General features: G+C 31.5%; 1 pseudogene; it reads right to left on the reverse strand.

Moving 5' to 3' along the window:
- Positions 1 to 9,589: 9,589 nt before the first annotated feature.
- The window catches only part of LOC149546659 (L-gulonolactone oxidase 5-like), a 13,942-nt pseudogene continuing 1,086 nt past the window's right edge, over positions 9,590 to 22,445 (reverse strand).

Genomic DNA, 22,445 nt, shown 5'->3' on the forward strand with positions numbered 1-22,445 from the left:
GACTAACAATAGGCATAATTCAAAGAAAATATTCATAAGGAGTTTTGTTTGCAAGATGCTTGGTGGGTTTAGAAAACACAAACATGTATCAAGGAGAATCTTTCTTTTAGCATACTCCTAGTACATTCAACAATTGTTCTATTTTTCCTTTCAGCTATGCCATTTTGTTCAAGACTGTGGGTCACTGCATTTTCCTTAAGATTTCCATTATCTTATAACATTTCACAAAATTCTTTTTTTTTCTACCATAATTTTGAATTCTTTAATATATTCAAAAACTTCTTTGTTGTTTCGTAAGAAATATACCCAAGAGTATCTAGTGCAATCATCAACAAATATAAGAAAGTAAGATGCTCCCCCAAGTGATTGAGTTTGCATAGGACCACACACATTTGAATTCACTAGTTCAAGAATAGTTCTTTCCTTTACAATGGTTCTTATTGGAAATTAATTTCTATGTTTTTTTCCTAATGCACATTCATCATAGCTGATTTGTTCATCCTTATATATTCAAATACCTTCCACAGTCTCTTTTCTTTTTAGAAATATCAGTTTTTTAAAATTTATATGACCATACCTCTTATGTCATAGCTCTTTGCTAGACACACTTGTAGAAGTCATTGCATGAAAATTTTTCATATTGATATTAAGTTTATAAAAACCTCTTGTCTTGTTTCCTTTAGAAATCACATTATTTTGATTTTTCATATCTATGGTTTGGCAACCTGCCTTAGGGAGCTCAACTTTTAGACTATGATAAATAATTGCTGAAACTAAAATCAAATTCTTTTTAATTCCTAGGACATACATAACATTAGAAAGTTTCTTTAGATGGCCACTAGGTAATTGTACACCTATATCACCACATCCTTTTACATCATGTAACCTCTTATCCTAAATAGATCTTTCTACCATCATCCTTCTCTTGGAAATTTTTTAACCAACTTTATGATATGACATGTGAATTTATGCTCATGAATCTATAAACCAATCACTATAATCACCTGATTCATCTAAAAGAGAAAAATTAGAAACAAACAATTTTAAATCATGAAAGTTGTCACTTATTGTATCTTGATGACCATTCACAAAACTACCTTCATATTTTTTGTTTTTGGACTCATTATACTTCTTTTTTCTACATTCATAAGCATAATGTTTGAACTTTCCATAGTAATTACAATTACCATTTTTTTTCATATTTGGTTTGGAGGATACCCCTTCATGATACTTTTTTTCATTGATATACCGTTGATTGTCAAATTTGTTACCTTCTTTATTCTTTGGTCATTATTTTCCTTTGAATGTCTTCTTGTCTTTTGCCATCAAAGATAAATCTGCACTCTGAAATATTTTGTCAACATGATTCTTCTTTTCTTCTTACCTACCAATTTCTCAAAAGAAAGAGCATTTTCTCTTTCAGCCAAATCAATAGTAAATACTTGATAATCATTCACCATTCCATTCAAATTAACTGTAACTAAATCACTGCTTGAAACTAATTCACCAATGTTAGCTAATTCATCTCTTAAATCCCTGATTTTGGATATCTATTTTCTAACATTTTTATTTTCTTCCATTTTAATTGAAAGTAACATGTTATTTAATAAATAAATATCTATTTGAGTTTGTAATCTTGTAAAGACCTTTTAAGGTATTCCAAGTACTAGTAGAAGTAGCGATATCCCTTATATGAGACATGATAGAGTCTTTTACAGACATTCATAAAAGAATCTTGGCTTTTATTTCTCTTTTCTCCCATTCTTGAACAACATTTGGAGGTGTAGCAAGCTTAGGCTCAGAACCCTTTACAATAGTCTACACATTATATACCTCCATTAAAGTATGCATCTTAAACTTCCAATTAATATTATTGGAACCATCTCACTTATTTGACTCAGTTAGATAGGAATTAGACAAACTTTTCATTTTTGAACTAACTAACGAAAAAATAATAATGAAAAGTTACTAGTGCTTTAACCCAAATTAGACTACAAAACATATATTAGCTGCAAATTTGAGTAAATCAACTCAAACATGGCATCGTCACAGCTTTGTTACACTTCTAGAAGGTTGAATTAGACCTCTTTCTTTATGAACTTATTTTGCAACACTATCAACAAAGGTTGAACTAAGAAGGAGACAACACAACAATGCATTACAACATTCCTATGCTTTGATACCAAATTAGAAAATAGAAAATAGTGTAAGCAATACATATTTATACACAAACTACAACCAAATACTCTCCTATAAAACTAGAAACAAACTTTACATCAGGTTGTGACTAATTGACAACAAACTAAACCTTATTGACAATAAACTAGAATTGTAAATAGATCATTAGTTCTTTATAGACTCCTATTAGAACTCAAACTATGACTCACTACTTGTTGATTTATTGCAACATGAAAGCTATAGAAAAATAACAAATAGTACTAAGAAATTTATAAAAGCCCCTCTAGAAAACTAAAAAATGAACATATGGAGCCCTTTATTTACCAATAAGTTAAATAACTAGACTTTGGTAATAAATTAAGTGATTAGAAAATGATCTAAAAAAATGCGTAGGAAGGCTCAAGAGAAACAATAGAAGAGAAGTTTGATTGGTAAGTTGTTGTCATTGCTTCTTATTCTGCTACTACATCTGGTAGCCAAGATGTTGTTACTGGTATTGGATATGTTTTTCGATCTACTTATGTATATGCTCTATTTGGCTTGTTGGATAAATAACTAAAAGTGTTTCTTCAACTGAATCGACAACTTCTACAAATGTTACTTGTCAATAAGCCATATGCTATCAATGATGGATTAACCACTTAATCTACCAAATAAATTATCTACATCTTTTCCTATCCTAAATTCTACGTATTCAATAGCTCCCAAGTTCTCCAGGTATAAATTTTGAATGAAATGTTTATAGTAGTGCATGATATTTGCAACATTTAAAAACAAGTCATGCCAAATAACCAACTTGTAAAATACTTCCAGCTAAGAAACTCTTAAATATGACAAACTCCTATATGAAACCTTCCATTTGGCCTCTATTGAAGCTTTTTCTTCCTAGCATTGCATACATGCCTCGTACTAAATTTTCCAATGGTTGGAAGTAGAGTTGCACATAGCCCTTGTTTGAATAATATTTTGTTTTAAGAACTCTAAATACTTACTTATACATTTCTATAGTTTGTTCACCATAAATATGTTTTTGGCATCTGTACAATACAAAATTTAGCACAAGAAAAATGCCAATAGTGTGAATTGTCATTTATATTTCCTACTAGGTAGGTTATGTTCGAGGGGGTTATACCAATGTAGAAATATACAAATTATTTTCGAATTCTAGTCATTTAATAGAATCTTATAGATTGTAATGATTGGAAAAATTATAAAATGTATAATTAGTACTTCACACATTTCAAAAACCTTCCACACATTATGGAGTCTCTATTAAATATTATTTTTCATATGCTCAGATTATTACTATTTCAAAGGTTTGAAAAATCTTTCACTCATTGTGAATTTTATATTAAATTTTACTTTTCATATTCTAAAATTTAAATAAATACTAGCTTTTTAATTAATAATCATATTTAGACATCTTCAAAGATGATAATGATTTTTTTTTCCTTCAAATGTGCTATACATAATATTGTCGCAACCAATCAAACACAATGATACTCTAATGTTTTCTTTCATTTTCATGGAAGGAATGTAGTCAACTATTTCAATTATAAAAATCTATTAGATCTGAAATACCCTAATACTTCCTTCTTCAGATATTTATATTGTTTTATGAAATCTAAATCTTAAACACATTGCCAACAAAAATGCTCAAGCCTTATATTTTTACTAATTGATTGGTTCATGTTTCTCATTATTTGTAAAGTTAAACCTATATTTAACAATATTAAATATTCTTGTAGAATCTCATATAATACTCTTCTTGATTTTAGAATATTTTCTATCCATTTCCCAAAAATTCTTTGTAGTGTTTCCTTACTAGCTTGTCATTATGATTTTCATATTGTTCCTTCTCCAATAGTTTCAAATTGCATTTACTACAAGTTGTTCTAAAGGCTTTTAAAGGCCCCAACAAATGTTCCAAGAATATTTTGACAAAATTCTAAAATTCCATGGTTAATTGTGCTTGTTTTACAGTAGTACTCAGGTCGCTGACCTATCCGAAAGGTCCAATCTTTTTCCTTTGTGACCATCACCTAAATGAAATAAGTGAAATGTTCTTCATTCAATCTCATGAGAAATGGATTCTTCTAAACTAAAACATGCATTAATGAAGTGGATTTGGGAACTACATATTTCATTCCTAAAAGAAATATCCTAATATGACTTGTTGTGAAAAACATTATATATTTATTAGTTGGATCTGAAGAAGATCTATAATGAATGATTTATTAGGTGCAACATATTATATAAGCTTGCAAATGAGGTTGCAAGCTAGATGAGCTTAAGCTTCAAAGAAACTCTATATGGTTAAGAGTATTTAAGTTGGAGTAGTAACATGATAGATGAATATTAGAAATGTCTAATGCTTTATTACTATAATAATTATCTAGTTATAATGTGTGCCAAGTGTTCCATTTGATCTCATGAAAGATCAGTTTCTGTGAATCAATATATGCATCAATGAGTTTTAATAATAAATTATGTGGATGAATGTTGATAAAAGTATCATACTTCTTCATTTTGTGAAAACTATATGCAAGGTATCAATTAATGAGATAAAGGGGCTATATAATGAATGGTTTATTATGCACAACACTTGTTGAAGGCTTTGAAAATGACAATGCAAGCTAAGTAAGCATAACTTTTGATAAAAGTATATGGTTGACTGTTCTTATTTCAAAGTAGTACTTAGATTGATGGTGTCTTGGGAAATTCAAATGCTTCACCTCTTTTAATATTGCCTAACTTCAATGTGAGATAAGTTTTTAATTCATTCTCATAATAGGTGGGATCTTCTGAACCATTACATGGAATATGGCTCAAAGTAGTTTTATTTGAAAACCAAATGGTTGAATATGGACAAGAGTGTGACAATTTATCTTGAGAAAATTGTTTCCTACTTATGCATTGATTGGCTAAAGGGTATCTATAATGAATGGCTCACAAAGCACAACACATGTTGAAAGTTTCACAAATGAGATTACACCTAAGAAGGCCTTAACCTTGGAGGAAAGCTTATGGTCAAGCTCACTTAATTGAAGTAGTATTAAATAGATGAACTTTCCAAGAAAATACCTAATATTAATTTAATATTAATAGTATTAAAAATTCTAAATCTATTATCTAATTAAATTAAAATTAAAACATCCTACAATTTCATTATCAATATACTCACCACTGTTGAACCATCATCAAAATATTCTAATAGAAAATTCAATTTTCATATATGAATTTTTAAATCGTTTTCAAAACAAAACTTCATATTTTAATATTATTTACTAATTTCAATAAATTTATGTTTAGAATTATAAATTAATATCTATACATTTCCATGGTTTTTTAATAGAAAATATGTTGTTGAAATTTCTATTGTGGTGTGGAGAATTTCAAGATACAAACACCTTTTTTATTTTTTGAATAAAAGGATTTAGAAGTATACTATTTATATTTTAATCTTCTTGTGCGCTATAATCTCTATACTGAAAAATATCTCCCGAAGTGAATCTTGTTGAATACACCAAATTTTTCTTGCAATAAATTATATTAAAAATCTAAGAAGAAAATGAATTTGAAACATGCAATAAAAAAATTCATCATTATTTATGAGCGACTATTGTTAAGCTGAGAGGCTTCTACAATGGAAGTAGTTTTGGTTGTAAACAATTTGGCATTTGAGAAAAATTGATGTTCATTTAAAAGTGTATTCTGAGTTCACTTTAATGTGTCATTAAATTTTGATTTTAATAACCTATTGTATGTTTCATGTAGTTAGAGCTATTCCTACATTTAGTGTAGCTTGACGTAACTGAAGAGACAATGTAACTAAAGCAATGTTGTAACTCATCATTTCTACTTTATAGTCAACTAATTAATTCATTTATGAAAAAGGAGAAAACATGGGTTCTTCAACCTACAACATGCGAAGTGATGGTTATGCTCCCTTTAAATCCTTCATCCTCATTGATTTTGAAAATAAGAATCTTTTGCCTTCAATTTGATTTGGTAGCAATCATTTCATTTTGGTAATCGATCAACACTTGATCCTTACATATGGACCAAAGCTAATGTTTCTTGTTTTTAGGCCACTTTTTTCTTTATAGAATTTTCAGTCAATATCTTTTATTTTTTAGTTCTCATGATTTGCTTAAAGATCTCCATGTTGGAAATTGTTGCAAGGTTTGAGAAGTAATGGATCATCGGATGAACACTCTACGATAGGTGTTGGGGTTTGCTGATAAACTAGAGAAGCATCTTAAAGCCTCAACCTACACATATATTCTTGACACGAAAACCATCGCCTGAACTACTATGTCTTTATCATCAAGGTGCATAATCTTACAAAATCAAGATATTTCCTCTACAAGTTCATCATTTATTTGATAGCTTTCAAACTTAAAGATTTAAAATATTCATCTTACTAAAGCTTAATCTTTTGTTTGTGGACAAGTAGATTCAAAAGGATACAATCAATGAAGAGAAAAAGAGAGAGAGGAAAAGTAGGACATCAAATTCATTTAGATGGAGTGTAGACTTGGTAGATTCATGCACAAATTTTCTTTGTTTAATGAGTGCAAAATGGAAGCCATTCATGTTAGGATGGAATGTTTTACTGTTATTATTCCAAAGCTCCCTCCTCCTAAGATGGAAAAACCCAAGATTATTGAAATTAAAATTTCATAAGAGTTACTAAATTGAATGATGTAAATTTTGCCTACTAATTTCAATCTATCATAGTTCGATATTGCATCTTGTTTCAAATATGTATCTGTGCTTATGTATCTAATCCAATGTTTCATGTTTTTTTATTTTGTAATTATGTTTGCGAAGATTGTGTCTTTTGATGCTCAATTCCTCTTTTCAACTGTATGAATTTCTAAAGAGTGGAATATAAATGTTTTGTTATCATATATTTTCTCAAAGCTTTTGTCGTTTCCAAATATTTGTGACTAATGATGAACTTACTATACAAGATTTATTTATTTGTGTAATATTTTCTTTCTTTCCATTATAATCAAAGATGTGAAAGATGAATATGATTTTTGATGAAACAAAAGTCACAGTGCATCAACATAGTTTTTAAACTTTTCTCACACCAGTGCAAAACAACATTCTGAAAAATTATTAGATTGTTTTGCATGATGTGTACAGTAGTTTATTCTGATATTTTTGAAGAAAAAAGATGGATACAAATGGCAATGGCTATTATGCAGCTGGTTGATTTTCTGAATCCTTATTAAGGATTAATTTGGGTTTTTTAATCAGTCTTTATGTCTCTATGGCTGTAGAAATTAGATAAAAATATAAAATGGCCATTATAGTTCCCTCAGGTGATGTTAGATTCTAGGAAATGATTCGTCTCAACTCATAATTTTCAAATCTTTTCACTATGTTTTATTGGAAATTGTTAGAAATATACTCTTTGGATTGAATTTATGCCATCATTTTTCCAAATTTAAGTTTAAATAAACAATCAGATCTAAATTTGCATCAATTGCCATACATTTGTATTATTGATTTCCATCAAATCAAGATTTCCATAGAGGATAATGGTCTTTTTTTTAATTCATATAAAAAATAATTAATATAGTTTCTAATTGATAGAGTTTAGTAAGTTCTAAATTGAAACAAGAAACCTTATAACTAATCAAAATTAATTTAGAAACTTACTAAAATTTATATATTTTATATTTTAAACAAAAGTAATTAATTTTTTTCTTACTACAATCTGAAATTTTCTTAATTTTTTGAATTTGTTCTATAATATAGTTTAGTTTCTATTTAATAAATATGATATTATAAGTCATCTTAGATTTCTTTCCATCCTATTATAATTCTTTTTAAGTCTTGCAATTTCATTCACATAAAAATGATTTTAAAAATATAGATATGCAATTCAACTTTTTGAGAGAAAAAATAATATATAATTTCATTTCATTAATCAATATTTTTAATTAAATATAAGTAAGTTGCATTAGAGGTGGTTGATTTCATAGTTGAGCATCTGTCATGCTTATTATTGAAATTTTGTATTGAAAAAATAAAATGAATTTATATTTTATAAGAATTATGGAAAAAATTATATTATGATATTTGATAGGAAAAAATGTTAAACTTTGTAAATATATATTGTTTTAAATTATAAGAGAAACAAGTTTCAAAATGTCTAGGCTAAAATAATAATATGTTCATTCATTCTTGTCTTTGCAAAAACTATATATTATACTAATCTATTGGATTGATGTATTAAAACTAATTATATAATTTAGTTAGAAAGAGAGAAGAGGGGAAAGATATTAGGTAGAAATAGACAACATACATGGGGAAGATTGATTAGAGAGAAACAAATTATTAGAGCTTAATGTGTGTGTGTGTGTGTGTGTGTGTGTGTGTGTGTGTGTGTGTGAGAGAGAGAGAGAGAGAGAGAGAGAGATTAGGGGTCAAATATGGTTAGAGGGTCAAGGATTTGGAAGAAAGGGGAAAGGGGAGAGATGAGGTAGAGAGAAAATAATGATGGGTAGAATGATGAGGTAGAGAGAAATATAATAATTAGGTGATGGAATAGATGGACATGGTGATGGAGAGAGATAGGGAGAGTTTAAATAGGAAAAGAGATGGTGAGAAGGGGAAGAGAGAGAGAGAGAGAGAGAGAGAGAGAGAGAGAGAGAGAGGTGTGAGCTAGACATAGTGTGAAGGATGAGAGATAAAGAAACATGAGAGAGTTGTTCAGACTTTAATTTAATGATTAATAAACAAACCCATGTATTATAAAAGTTGAAGCCTTAATAACTCTTTAACTCTTGATTTCTTTAAAGAAGTCCCACTACAACCTTTGCTCTATTACAAATAATAATCTAGCTTTAAGGATAAAACTTATGCTAAGACTAATGCAAATGATAACTCTAATTTCAATCCAAAGGTTAATTCTAATTACTTGAATAAAAAATATACATTTTGATCATATTAATTATTATGTTGGTGGTGATTTTTATTTTTTTATTTTTTTCAAAGGGAATCTATTGTATTAAGTATATTTTTGAAGTAAACATATAAAATCTATAATGTATCATAAAATATAATATATTTTATCATTATTATTTATTCTTTTACATTAATGACAATAATGTCTTTCATTCTTTTGTCAGAGTGCTACTAGCTTATATATATATATAATAATCCAATAGATATCTTTCTCGAGACGTCTATTTTCATAAATTGCCTCAGTATAATAGACACCTTAGAAGGATATCTCTCGACTTATTTTATATATAAAATATATATAAGCTAATTTAATTCTAAAAGTAAAATTTGTTTATTATTTTGAAGAACTCAAGCTTTGAACACAGAACCAGTTACTCCAGGAACTAGTTCTCATGAAATGTTTAGGGATGAAACGACAATATTTTCAGTTAAGCTTTCTACAAACACGAGCATTCTTCCATACTCTCCCTGGCTTGCAAAGAAATCCTTTATCTGGCGCACAATGTTTATCCTCCCTACATTTACACATCTTGTACAGTGCGCATCCATCTCTCAATTCCTCCACAACTTTCCCTCCAATTCCGAACAAACCGTCGGTCCAATCATTCGAAAACACTCCGTTGGGATCGAATCTTGACTTCACCTTTAAAAATTCCGTCAAGTTCACTGCCCGTTGAGCCAACCCTCCGAACAAGTGACCTCCAGAGTTTCCCCAATGCAACCCCGCTCCATACTTCTCAATCACCATCTGCTCGATCTCTTGAAACACATCTTCATTCCACTTGGGCGTCCCCGCTTCCCTTGGTCGGTAAGATAAATATTCAAACCTCACCTGATCCTCAGAAGGTCCCAAGTACGGCTCGGACTTCTTAAGAGAACTTATAACCATCGTAGTTGTGTCGCACAGCCTTTGGGCATCCAAATCTCTTATTTTCTTTACATCCTCTATGACTTCTCGGAAGCGAGACAAAGACACTCCAAATTCAACATTAAAGAGCTTAGCTCTATGGACGCGGCGATCCCACAGACATGTTGTTTTATTCTTATCTAATATCTGTGTCGGTGTACAGCTCTCATCCGTTTTCTCAGAAAACTCGATCGCAGTCACCGGATGTCTGCATACAGTGATTCAAACCCACCACCAGATAGCCGGTGAAAAGTTTCCCGTCATTCAGAAACCCGTTGCCGCCCGTCGGATATGAAGCAGTCTGCTTCCGACCCGGTCACATATTGCAGTCCCGTTTGCTTTTGCCTGGATTGAGTCGACTGAAGCGCAAACACAAACCAAATAAGATGTATTTTTATAACAAAGTTTCTTTAATTCAAATCAAAATAATAGTACTAATAAAAGGGAAGTCTTCAAATAAGATTGAGTAAATAATAGGTCTTTATGGTATTGATGAATTTGAACGGTTTGAAAATTTCTCTATCTAGAAAAAGCTATTGCTGAGTCCTTATCACATTATAAGAGATGAAACCAGAATCATATATTCCACAAATTTAGAGAAATAGATACCCATGAGTCTTTAGTTCATAAAATTTCGCCTATTAAAAAATGGATTGAAGGGTTAAAATAAAAGAAAATTAGTAAGTTTTTAAATTCAAATTTAAATCTATAGATCTCTTATCTGCAAGAAAATTAGTAAGTTTTAAATCAAATTTAAATCTCTAGTCTGCTGATGGAATGGAATGATTCTAAATGAGACTGCAGAAATAAAGTCCAACTGAATGCAAAATACACAGACTGAAGTAAGATTCAAATCAATAGATATATTGATAAAATTGAATGATTGAATATTGTCAAATGCAAAACTCTGAGATGATAAAAAATGACAGGGAATCTTGCCCCAAAGGGTGGAGATTGTGCTGCAAACTCACAAAACTAGAATGGATACTCTCAATCATAGATGTCAGCCATTTAAAAATGAAGAAGATTGACAAGGTTAAAGAGCACATACCTAGAGAAGCATTTGTCTCAATGTCAGACAGTCTGGTGGGACTACCTATGGCCGTGCTGCTGCCGTCTCCAACAACATCAACAGAAACTCGGTCGATTTCTGCAAAAATCGCCTTCTGATGTGAAGGCATCCAATTTATGTCACCAAATGTGTGAGCTCTGAGAAAACGTTCGGCTTCGTTTTCCAGATCGCGATCATCCCTCACGGAGACGGAAACAGATCTTTTAAACATTGGTTCCAGAGGGAATTTGATCTCTGAAATCACTCCCAGTGTTACCAGTGACAATTTTGCCGCTTTGAGATCTTCATCTGATTCGGTCAAAACTAAGATCTTTGAATACCCTTCTGAGGGAGACGCAGGAACTACGATTCTCATTCGCACCACGTATTCATAAACTCCGCCGCCTCTCCCAGCAAAGCTGCTGTCGTGGGCTCCGGTTGAAATAACACCAGCTGCAGAAACTCCACTGATCTAAGTCATGGTGGGCAGCGAGGCCGTGCTTTGCAGCTGCTTCAATCTTGTCTCTCATCAGCGCTCCGGCTTGGACTGTGATTGTCATGGCCTCGCTGTTCACTTCAATGACAGAGTCATAATTCTGTGTTGAAATGATGAGCCCTTTTCTTTCAACGGAGACAAGCATTGAGATGCTGTGAGCATGTTTGCTCACCACTCTGATCTTCTGCTTGTTTCGAACAGCGTGGGCAACGGTGCGCAGGAGCTGGGCTTCTGAAGTGGGAATTGCAACGTTGGCCGCCTTGCAAGAAAAACGGTCCTCCCAGATGCCCTCGTAATTGAAGATCTCGCATTCATGGCTTCCGCATTGCACAGATGGAGCAGGCGAGCACCGCTGGGCTTTGGCATCTGCACAATACAGAACGAGACAGACAAAATCGAAACAGCTCGAATCATCGTCTTATTCTGCACCAAACTATAGCTTATGTTCCAACCGAACTCCCACTGTGTATATACACGGATTATTCTCTTATTCTAGTCACGTACTGGAATCTTATAGCTTGTAATGAGCTGGCAAAATTATAAAAACATTCTACACATTGTTATGTTTATAAAATGTCTAATTTTAAACTCTATTTTTTATATTTTAAAATTTAAATAAACATTTCTTTATATAATTGTTTTTACTAAAATAAGTTCAATGGAATTAAAGATTTTTTCTATCAAACTTTAGGAACCCTAGAAATCTTTTTTTTTAATTATAACAAAGTCTTATATTTTTTTAAATGAAAATAAATTTAGTTTTTATGAAAATACTATATAGTTTTTAGTATTCTGAAAATAATAAAAGATAAATATTTAATAATAATCTAAATTGAATAAATTTATCTATTATAAGTTATAAAGAGTAATCATATAAAACATTAATTCCTAAACTATTTCCATATACAGAAAACATATTCACCATTTAATATTTTCTTTATTATTTTTAAAAAATATGTGAAAAATAGTAAATTATAGATGTGTATGTAACAATGATAATATCTTTCACTAAAATACATATTAAAGATTTTAATCTTAAGTTTGTTATCTCACTAGTTTTTAAAGAAAATTTAAAAAAAGCCATCAAGAATTAATCCAATATTAAAACTAAATTATGCTTTAGACAGTGTGATAATAGAAATAGCGTAGACACTGTATAAGAGCACTCTTCCCAATGGTCGATGCTGAATACTATCATTTCAAAATCAAAATAAGATCATTTATATTTTGTGATCTACACATCTATATCAATATTTATTTTAACATTTCTCAAATTACAGCTGGATCTAATACGAAAGTGAGGGGAATTTTTTTATCTAATCTATCTGATAAAATATGATGGACTTAGTTAAATTGTAAAACCTGACTCTTAAACGTCACACTAACACTTAAAGAGTGGCCGCTGGAGTGAGTCTCTTTGAATGTCATAATTTCGAAATATGTGTTTTTAAATTAAATGTCTAATCAGAGGCTCCAGTCGACAAGATAGATGAATTTAGCACGCTTGTTAATCAGACGCAATTCCCAGCTGTATTGCTTCGTCCTTTTTATTGTTTGATGATTTGAAAAAAATCTTTTCGAGATTCGATTGCTTTCGCATCAACGTAATATGATAAAAATCACAGACGTGTGAGCCCACCCTATTCAAAACAGTTTGTCACCAATAATTTTAATATAGCTAGGAGTATCCGATATTCAATTCATCAGCTCTAAGTGATATACAAGCCTGTAAAGCATGTTGTTAGCAGAGGCACGTAAAACTACAAATTGGAGATACGTCTTTATTACTTGGAAAATATGACCCATTAATTTCAGCAATACAATACACCTTTAATTTGGGTTTAACTATTGTCCTCTGTATTTATAGCACACTCATTTAAAAATCAGCCTTCAGTTCTGTAAAAATGTCATTATAAAAAGACCTCGTTCCTCTTTCCAGCTCTCGCAACAGTAATAATGTCTCTTAGTTTCAAAAGTAGTGCAAATTGCTCCTAAGCAAACAGAATATTGTTGTGTTCATTGACGTATTACACTATATATGTTCGCAAATACTTTATTCATTGTAATTATTTCAATTAGTTCATCCATCATGATAACAGCATAGTTATATGTTTTCTAATTTGGCGTTGAGCTTGAAAAAAGTGTTAAAACACAAACAGCAAATTGAAAATAGAGATTCAACAATAATCCACACAAATTCTGTAATCCACTCTTCAAATAGAGCAATAATCTTATTAATCTTTAATCGAGAGACATAACTCTCCACACTATTACAATGCAGTAGTAACATCCTTTTATAAATGAACATTAATCAGAATATGAACAGCCAAGAGGTTTGGAGGGAAAACTTTGACTTTTGGGTTTCATACCTTTACAATCTCCCACTTGAAACCCAACCATCACACTAACAATCTCCGATCAACTCGGCTTTAGAGAAATGACTTCAAATTAGAAAAATGTTGTTCACGAACACTTCTGATTAATCTTTTCCAGAATAAATCAGAATTAATAAAATTGTAAAAAAACATAAAACCAGAAACTCTGGAACTATTCTTGCCATTTGCATTATCTAACATATTCTCTTCCATTTTGTCTTTTAATAGGCATGTAACTGCTGCATCTGAATTACTGTCCTCATACTGATATGACAAAGGCTCTCTTATTACCACAAAATAAATGCTATTATACTTCTCTGGATACTTCTGCAAAACCCCAGTTTCATTTTCTTTCTCATTTATCAATCTCTTTTCAGTGTATATCCTAAGGACCATTGCACTATATCTATTATTTCTGGCCATGCCACCCACAACCTGCAAACCCCTACCAGTGCACTCTAAGCACGGAGCACTGGGATCCAAAGAAAAAACAAACTTGACCCACTCTCTAATGGCTTGGGGCTGGACATAGCAAGTCTCTATGTATATCAGCAACAACTCTTCCATGTGGTTTGCATGCTTCTTGGAATGTAAAGTAAGAGAAATGGAAGACTCTGCTACAGACATAGGTCCCCCCATATGATATTTGGAATCTATGTTCTCCTGGTTTATCATCTCCATAAGCTTCCCAATCACCAGTGGTGTTGCCTGTATTTGCTTCACCAGCTGTAGATTCTGTGTTTCCTTAACCTTCTCTTGTATTCCTAGCTTCTTGAACTCCAAAGACTTCATCTTGCTATAGACTCCCCCTTCCTCCATGCAATCTCGAGAAATTAGACCAGGATGAATTACTTCCACTTTACTTCGACTCTCTACTACAAACAGGCTACCCATTTTTCCGCCCTGAGCAATCACCAAAGCCCCCTTCTTAACCTTCCATCTATCTAAGTCAAACTTGATTTCACACCCTTGAGAACCAAGTTTTCCAGCTGAAATCAAATTGTGCTTCAGCTGGGGAACATATCTAACATCTTTTAACAACCAACTATTACCATTCTTTAATTTTAAGAGCACATCTCCCATACCAGAAACATCACAAGATTCATTATTACGCAAAACAACCTTACCAAAGTTACCAATTTGCAGGCTTTCAAAATACTCCTTATGTGGAGTCACATGAAATGATGCTCTGGAATCAAGCACCCAAACATGATCTGCAGTTTCTTCAGTGGTAAGGATAAGAACACTTGTATCGTCTTGACATGCTACATTGGCTTCCTCTTCCTTTTCATTTTCCAATACCTTCTTATATGTCCAACAGTTCTTTTTGATGTGGCCTGGTTTGCCACAAAACCAACATCCAGTCTCTCTACTTCTAGATTTTGACCTTGCTTGTGATCTATCATGATCACTCGTATTCCTTCCTCTTTCTCTTGATCTGCCTCTGTCATCTCTATCATCTACAATAAAAGCATTACCTGTTCGTGTCTCACTCTCACTTTTCCTGCGCATTTCTTCACTTAAAATTACACCAACAATATCATCGAATTTCAATGTATTTGAACCAGAAACAGAATTACTTACTGCCATAACTACACTATTCCAGCTTTCTGGCAAGGAGGATAAGATTAACAAAGCCTGAACTTCTTCATCAAAGGTAATTTTTACAGAAGCTAACTGACTAGTTATAGTATTAGAATTGTTCAACTGTTCTACCACAGATTTACCTTCAACCATTTTCATATTAACCAACCGCTTAATAAGAAAAACTTTATTTGATGCTAAAGGTTTTTCATACAATTTATCCAATATTGTCATCAATTCAGCAGCTATTTTTGCTTTAGATATATTAAATGCCACAGATGGAGATAAGCATAACCGAATTGCTCCTAGTGCTTTTCTATCTAAAATGTCCCAATCTTCATCGGACATGGTTGTAGGTTTCTTAGCCTTACCTTGTAATGGTCGCCATAGATCCTTTTGGTATAAAGAATCCTCCATCTACATCTTCCATAATGCATAATTTTGTCCATTGAACCTTTCAACTTTTATTTCTTCAAATACCATTGCTCCCACTCAAACTTGAATCTCTTCCACTACCACTCAAACTTGAATCTCTTCTGCTAAACAAGATGAGCACAACCTACTCTCATACCAATTGTTAAAACACAAATAGAAAATTGAAAATAGAGATTCAACAATAATCCACACAAATTTTGTAATCCACTCTTCAAATAGAGCAATAATCTTATTAATCTTTAATCGAGAGACATAACTCTCCACACTATTACAATGCAGTAGTAACATCCTTTTATAAATGAGCATTAATCAGAATATGAATAGCCAAGAGGTTTGGAGGGAAAACTTTGATTGTTGGGTTTCATACCTTTACAAGAAGCAGAGAATCATATTTGCTTCATATTTAAAATTCACTTCATTACAAAACATGGCCTACCTCAGTCAAAATCTCAATATAATATCATTTAACCAATTCATATTTAAAAGAAAAAATTAAAAAAATAATGTTTCTTTTCTATTAAAACAATAATCATAAGATCAAAATTTCAGAATGAGCACCAACAAAATGCAAATGATGTGAATATTCATATTTAATTTAAATTTCTAGATCAGTAGGTTATTACCATTGTTTATCTATATATATACTATAAACTAGTTTAATAAACATACATTTTGAATTATGTGAGGAATCATATGCTACATTAATTAGAAATCAAATGTGGTATATATAAAAGTGTATCAACCAATCAACCATAATGATCATTTGTTCTAATCTTTCATTTTTAGTAGAAAGAAGAATGTAAGAAGTAGTGAATTATTATATTAATTTTTTTATTTTATAGATCTCAATAAACTAATATTTACATTTATTGTTTAAATTCGTATTATTTTTTATATTAGAAGTAGCCAAAAACAAGGAAGTTTAACATACATGAAGCATGTCCAAGATAAACAACAAAAAACAGTCAACAAAACAATATAAGCCTATCCTCTTTACCAATATAAAAAACCCATCTCAACTAACCATAAATAAAAAATTAAACCAACTATTCCCAATAAAGCTATCGTTTAAATATGGTTTAAACAAAGAGTTTTATAAATTATCACACTACTAAAGATTAACAACATTCTACTACTACAATGATAGTTTATAACCAATATAGAGTATAAAGTCTAATAATATATTGCCAACAAAAATGCACAAACATAAATTTTATATTAATGGACTAAATCATTTCTCTCTTTAATTTAAAATTTAAATAGTTATGTAGATATATAGTAGAAATATACAATTTCACACTAATATACTTGATTTTATTTCAAACTATTTTTTCTATCTATTTCTTAAGATTATTGTGAACTATTTATAGAGATACATTATTAAAATTTGTATCAACACTCCAATGTCCACTCTTAATACATTCATTTTACTTGGCACCTACAAATGTTTGAAGAAAAAATAATTTGTAGTCCATGCCTTTAAGAGGAGACTAATGTTTTTCTTATACTTAACTCTACACTTATTTGTCTTTTAGAAATTGTCCAACCTTTATTTATCATTTGGTTTACACTATTTTTCTCAATAAAATAAAATTTTGATTTTCAATTTCTTCTTTCTTACTGGTGGCCTCCAATCTTCTCCATTGTATTTCCTTTATCTTCTTAAAATTTGAACCAAAATTAGGTAGGTTTTTCCAGCATGTGGAGTGGCTTTTTAAAGACCTTCACATGGCTTGTGTTTACTTCCATATTTCACATATCGTGGACTCATAATTTAATGCATTTATTTTAAAGCTTCTCTTTGACATGTAATTTGCATGTGTTTTCAACCAAGCAATCATTTGAGACTATAGAGAACAAGTGTACATAATTATCTTTGATTTTCCTTCTTGGTTGTATCTTTGTCCAAAATGTTCTTTGAAGAGGTTTATTTTCTTTGATTTTTTTATGGGGATAGAGAGGAAGTAAATCTGATAAATATTGTTGATCTATTTATTGTAATCACAAGGAAGCTCCATGCTTGTTAATGCTAAATAAACTTCAAATCTTAGCAACATAAAAAGAAATGAGTGATTAGCATCTACAAGTACACCAATAGTGGTGTGCCAATCAAAAGTTATGAATTGTAGCTTTTCTAATTTGTTATCTAAGGTTTTGTAACCCTAAATTTTTCTCTCCAAGTCAATTATGTCACAATATAAAATATATTAATTCTTTAAGAATTAATATTATTGTAAAGTGTAAAATGAATATTGCACTTATCACAAGAGTAAAAGTGATGAAAAGCAATAGAAGTTCGGTAAGAAGTAAGTTAGGACAGTTGCCCAACTTCTTGGCAAAATTTATATAATGGGAAAAAATTTATTGTAAGGGGGTTCTTCTTTTGTAGTCGAGAAGTTCTATAGCTACAATAGAGGAGAATACAGTTCAATTTTGGTGACAAGGAACACTTATGCTTTGATAACAAAGAAATTTTTGGAAAGTGTGTACAATTGTTTTTTTTTGTGATCAGTTATTTCTTACTTTCTTGGTGCAAAGAAATAAAGGAAGTGCATTGGGTGTTCTTTTTCAAAAGAATCTAAATTGTTGAAGTGTTAATCCATTTATGAGTATTTTCATGGTATGGTGTGAGTCGTGCATGGTTGAATTAGCATTGTGTCAGTGATAGCTCTCAAGCGTAGTCCTTGATTGCTCTCATTAACAGTTTACATCATTTTTATAAAAACATTGGAGGCATGTGGTGCATTCACTATCAATGGTTTTCCTTTTTATTTTCTAAGTTCTACTCATTTTTATTGAAAAATCACAAATTTTATCTCATGAGGGAACTGCCCCTCTAAATGTAGAGGGAGGCCAGATATTAAGGGCCTATACAACTGTTGGAGACATCGATTTGCCACACACTCCATTGGGAAAAATTGTATATATTCTACTATGACAAATCTATTTACCAACAAATTTTTGGCTACTCTGTTGGGGAAGAAAGCAAGTTCCAATGCTTTTCTTTTCTTGGAAATCTGAAGGTTACCTCCCTGAGGATGGAGGTTGGGAACTCTAATTGATTGTGGTGTTATGGCTTTGGTTGCATCCCTGCCATGGGGGGGATCAGATTGGGCCATTTTCTTTATCTCAATACTCAGCCTTACCTAAGAATTCATTAGAATATCTCCCAAAAATTTTTGGTGATGTAAATCAAGACCCTGATGATCACATTATAGCAATTATGCCTGTGAGATTCTTGGTGTGCAAGAGGAGAACATCTTTGTTAGATTATTTGTTGCAAGCTGCATTGGAAGTACAGTAGATTGGTTCTAGAATTTACCTGATAGTTGCATCACTTGCTGGAATGATCTTGAGGTAAAATTTCTATGAAGGTTTATGCTTGTGGTTGATGTTGCTAAGATGTTATTAAATTTCTTTCAAATCAAGATCAAAGAAGGGGAAGCCATTAGAGATTTTGTTGATAGATTCAATAGAAGTGTTAGTAAGATACCCCTAACCAACCAACCAAATAAAAACAATCAATTGTGTGTTTTCATTGTTGCCATGGAAACAGAAATTAAATTCTTACTTCTTCGTTTAAAAGTGCAAACATTGCAAGATGCACAAAAAGAGGCTATTAGTCTAGAAGATGACATGATTTTAAGTGAGCTAAAGTGTAAAGAAATTACAGAGGAAGGAATTTATATCTGTGAACAAAAGAATTATCTAAAGCAAAAACCTAAACAGAAAAGACTCATTCTCATAACAATTAAATGAACACCTCCTATTTATCAGAGTCTAACAGTTTTCAATGATAAAGATCTTCAAATCCCTCTAGTGAGTGAAAGTACTTCCTATAGTGTAGCTGGAGCCTACCATCTACATGTTGATTATGATGATGAACATGCTTCATAGTTAACCAACTCATTGATTGACCTTGATATATCTCCTATTGAACAAAGACTAGAGGTTGAAAGATCGAATAAAAAATTATTAGGAGATTTTCAAATTTTAGAACTTGATTCTTTTGTATTTGAGACTCCTAATGACACTCCACCAAATGATGCTTTTTGGGAAGGCTTGGATAGATTTTCCTATGAGCATTTCTTGTTTGATCTCTTGGAGACTAATAAATCATTACTACAGCCTAAAGCATCAAATGACTACCCAGAAGCAGAAAAGGAAAACGAAATGTTTGAAGAAAAAGAAATTGATGAAGTGATGCATAGACAAGAAAATGCTTTTGAAGAGGACTCAGTGAACAATCAAGAGGGAGAAAAATATTTACATATTTTTTAGCCTCCCACAAATCTTTTTCACTATCTTCTTTTGGAGGAATCAATGCAGCAATTTGCAGAGGAAAAGTCACATGGACAACCCAAAAATAGCATTCAAGGTGTGGAAAAAATAGTTGATATTCTATCTATCTTTTTAAAAGATAATATTGATTTGAGAAATGTGGAAGAAAATCTTGAATCTATATATATTTTCCCTCCTCTACATTCATTTTCCATTCATGAGTTTAATATCACATTGACCATGTTGCTCACCTATACACAATGCATTCTTCCATTCTATCAAGAGTTGATTAGAAGAGGTTCATATTTTTCCTAGCCTGTAAGTGGTCACATCTAAGTTTTTAGGGTTTTTCCCTCTTCATTGTAAATAACCATTTCCTTTTTGTAAAGTTTGGCTTGTGTTTTTTTTTGTTTAAGTTGGTGTTTCCCTTCAATAAAGTTGCATAATCTTTTAATCCTTCCCTTCCCTTGAGTCATTCATTTTCTAAAAAATTAAAAAAAATGGGAGACCCTCTTCATTGATTCAAAGGCATCAAGTGATAGATGGAGTCTTAGATACAGGTGGAGTTTGATTTTAAGAATAGGTTTTAACATGTGCTTAAATAGAAATTCCAAAAAAATAAAATCTCGATAGATATCACAGTTCTTCATAGAGAATGAGTTGTTTTTCAAAAGCAATTTTCTAATAATGATGTGTATGGCTTCATTTTACAACAATGGGCACAAGATTGGGACCATTGAATATTTGGTAAAAGGAGTTCCTTATTGGTAGCGGTCCTCCTATATTGAAATATAGGTCAAACATTAGTAATGCTTGGCAAATGTCTAGCTAGAATTCAAATTGTTTTTGCTAACCCTAATTAGGGTTGAGATGCAATGGCTACAAGATAAGAGAGGTTGGGTGAAAATGATAATTTGCCACTAAAATCATTGGGTGTTCATCATTTTTTGTAGTATCATGGCACAAATTAGAGGTGATGAATCATAATATACTATGAATACATGGAGAAAATCCGTTGTAATAAGCTACAGAACTATACAGTCACATCTTATAATGCAAATGGTTCTTGCCTCCAAACAGGTAATAATCATCCTGATGAGATAGAATGCAAAATTCACTGTGGCAATATATTTGAGGATAGTGTAGTGGATTAATTCAAAGTTTCTCAAGAAAGATTTCAATGGTAAGTTGCACACAACTAGTGGACTGAATCAAACATTTGATATGTTCAAATACCAAGTCCATGAATTTTATCCAACAACAAAGAATCCAAGTATGAAAGTGTTCAAAGGAGAAAAAGTTTCAAATAGATAGTTGGATGAGGGTGTAATAGTGGTTTCTAAAGTTAAGATTGGAAGCGGAGGTTGCAATAATCATAGATAGAACACATGAAATTGGAGAAGTTGTTGTTTGCCTCTTCAATAAACATGGAGCCAAAGTCATAATAGATGATGCTAGTTACAAGCTTGCCGAATCTCTTTCACCATGGGAAACTTATATTCACTGTGATGTGAGTAAAGAAGAAGATGTTAGGGCAGCAGTAGATTTGGCCATGAAAAAGCACAGTCATCTTAACATTATGTTTAACAATGCAGGAAGGGCAACTGACAATAAAAGTAACATTGCAAAGAATAACATAGAGCAATTTAAATGCACCATGAATGTTAACACAATGGGAGTAATGCACGGTGTCAAGCACACTGCATGTGTAATGGTATCTAACAAAAAAAAGGGCGCATTTGGATAGAACAAAAGAAAAATGTGTCTGTTCAACTTCAATATGTTCAGTGATGTTGACCTTGTTTGAAGCAAGGATAAAGAAATTTGGGTGCAACGAAACTGAGAAGAGAGTTTTTTTTTCTTTGTTTCTTGTGATTGTTGTGGAAGTAGAATATGGTCAGTACTGATAGAGTTGTAGAGGATGTTTTAGATTGGAAGGAAGATGGAAATAGTCTCAAAGAATTAAAATGCAAGGCTAACAATCTAAGTTCCAACAAGATGGATTAGATCAATAATATTCCTGCCTATCCAACATTTTATCCAATAGTGAAGGAGTTTGAAGATCCATTGTCTTATCTTCAGATTTATATTTCTTCTCACAAACATAGGAATAGTGGAATGATGACTCTACACCCAATGGATAAAGCACTA

This window comes from Cupressus sempervirens, chromosome 7 (genome assembly GCF_028749045.1).
Source record: "Cupressus sempervirens isolate cs-2001-9-10 chromosome 7, ASM2874904v1, whole genome shotgun sequence".
NCBI lineage: Eukaryota > Viridiplantae > Streptophyta > Pinopsida > Cupressales > Cupressaceae > Cupressus > Cupressus sempervirens.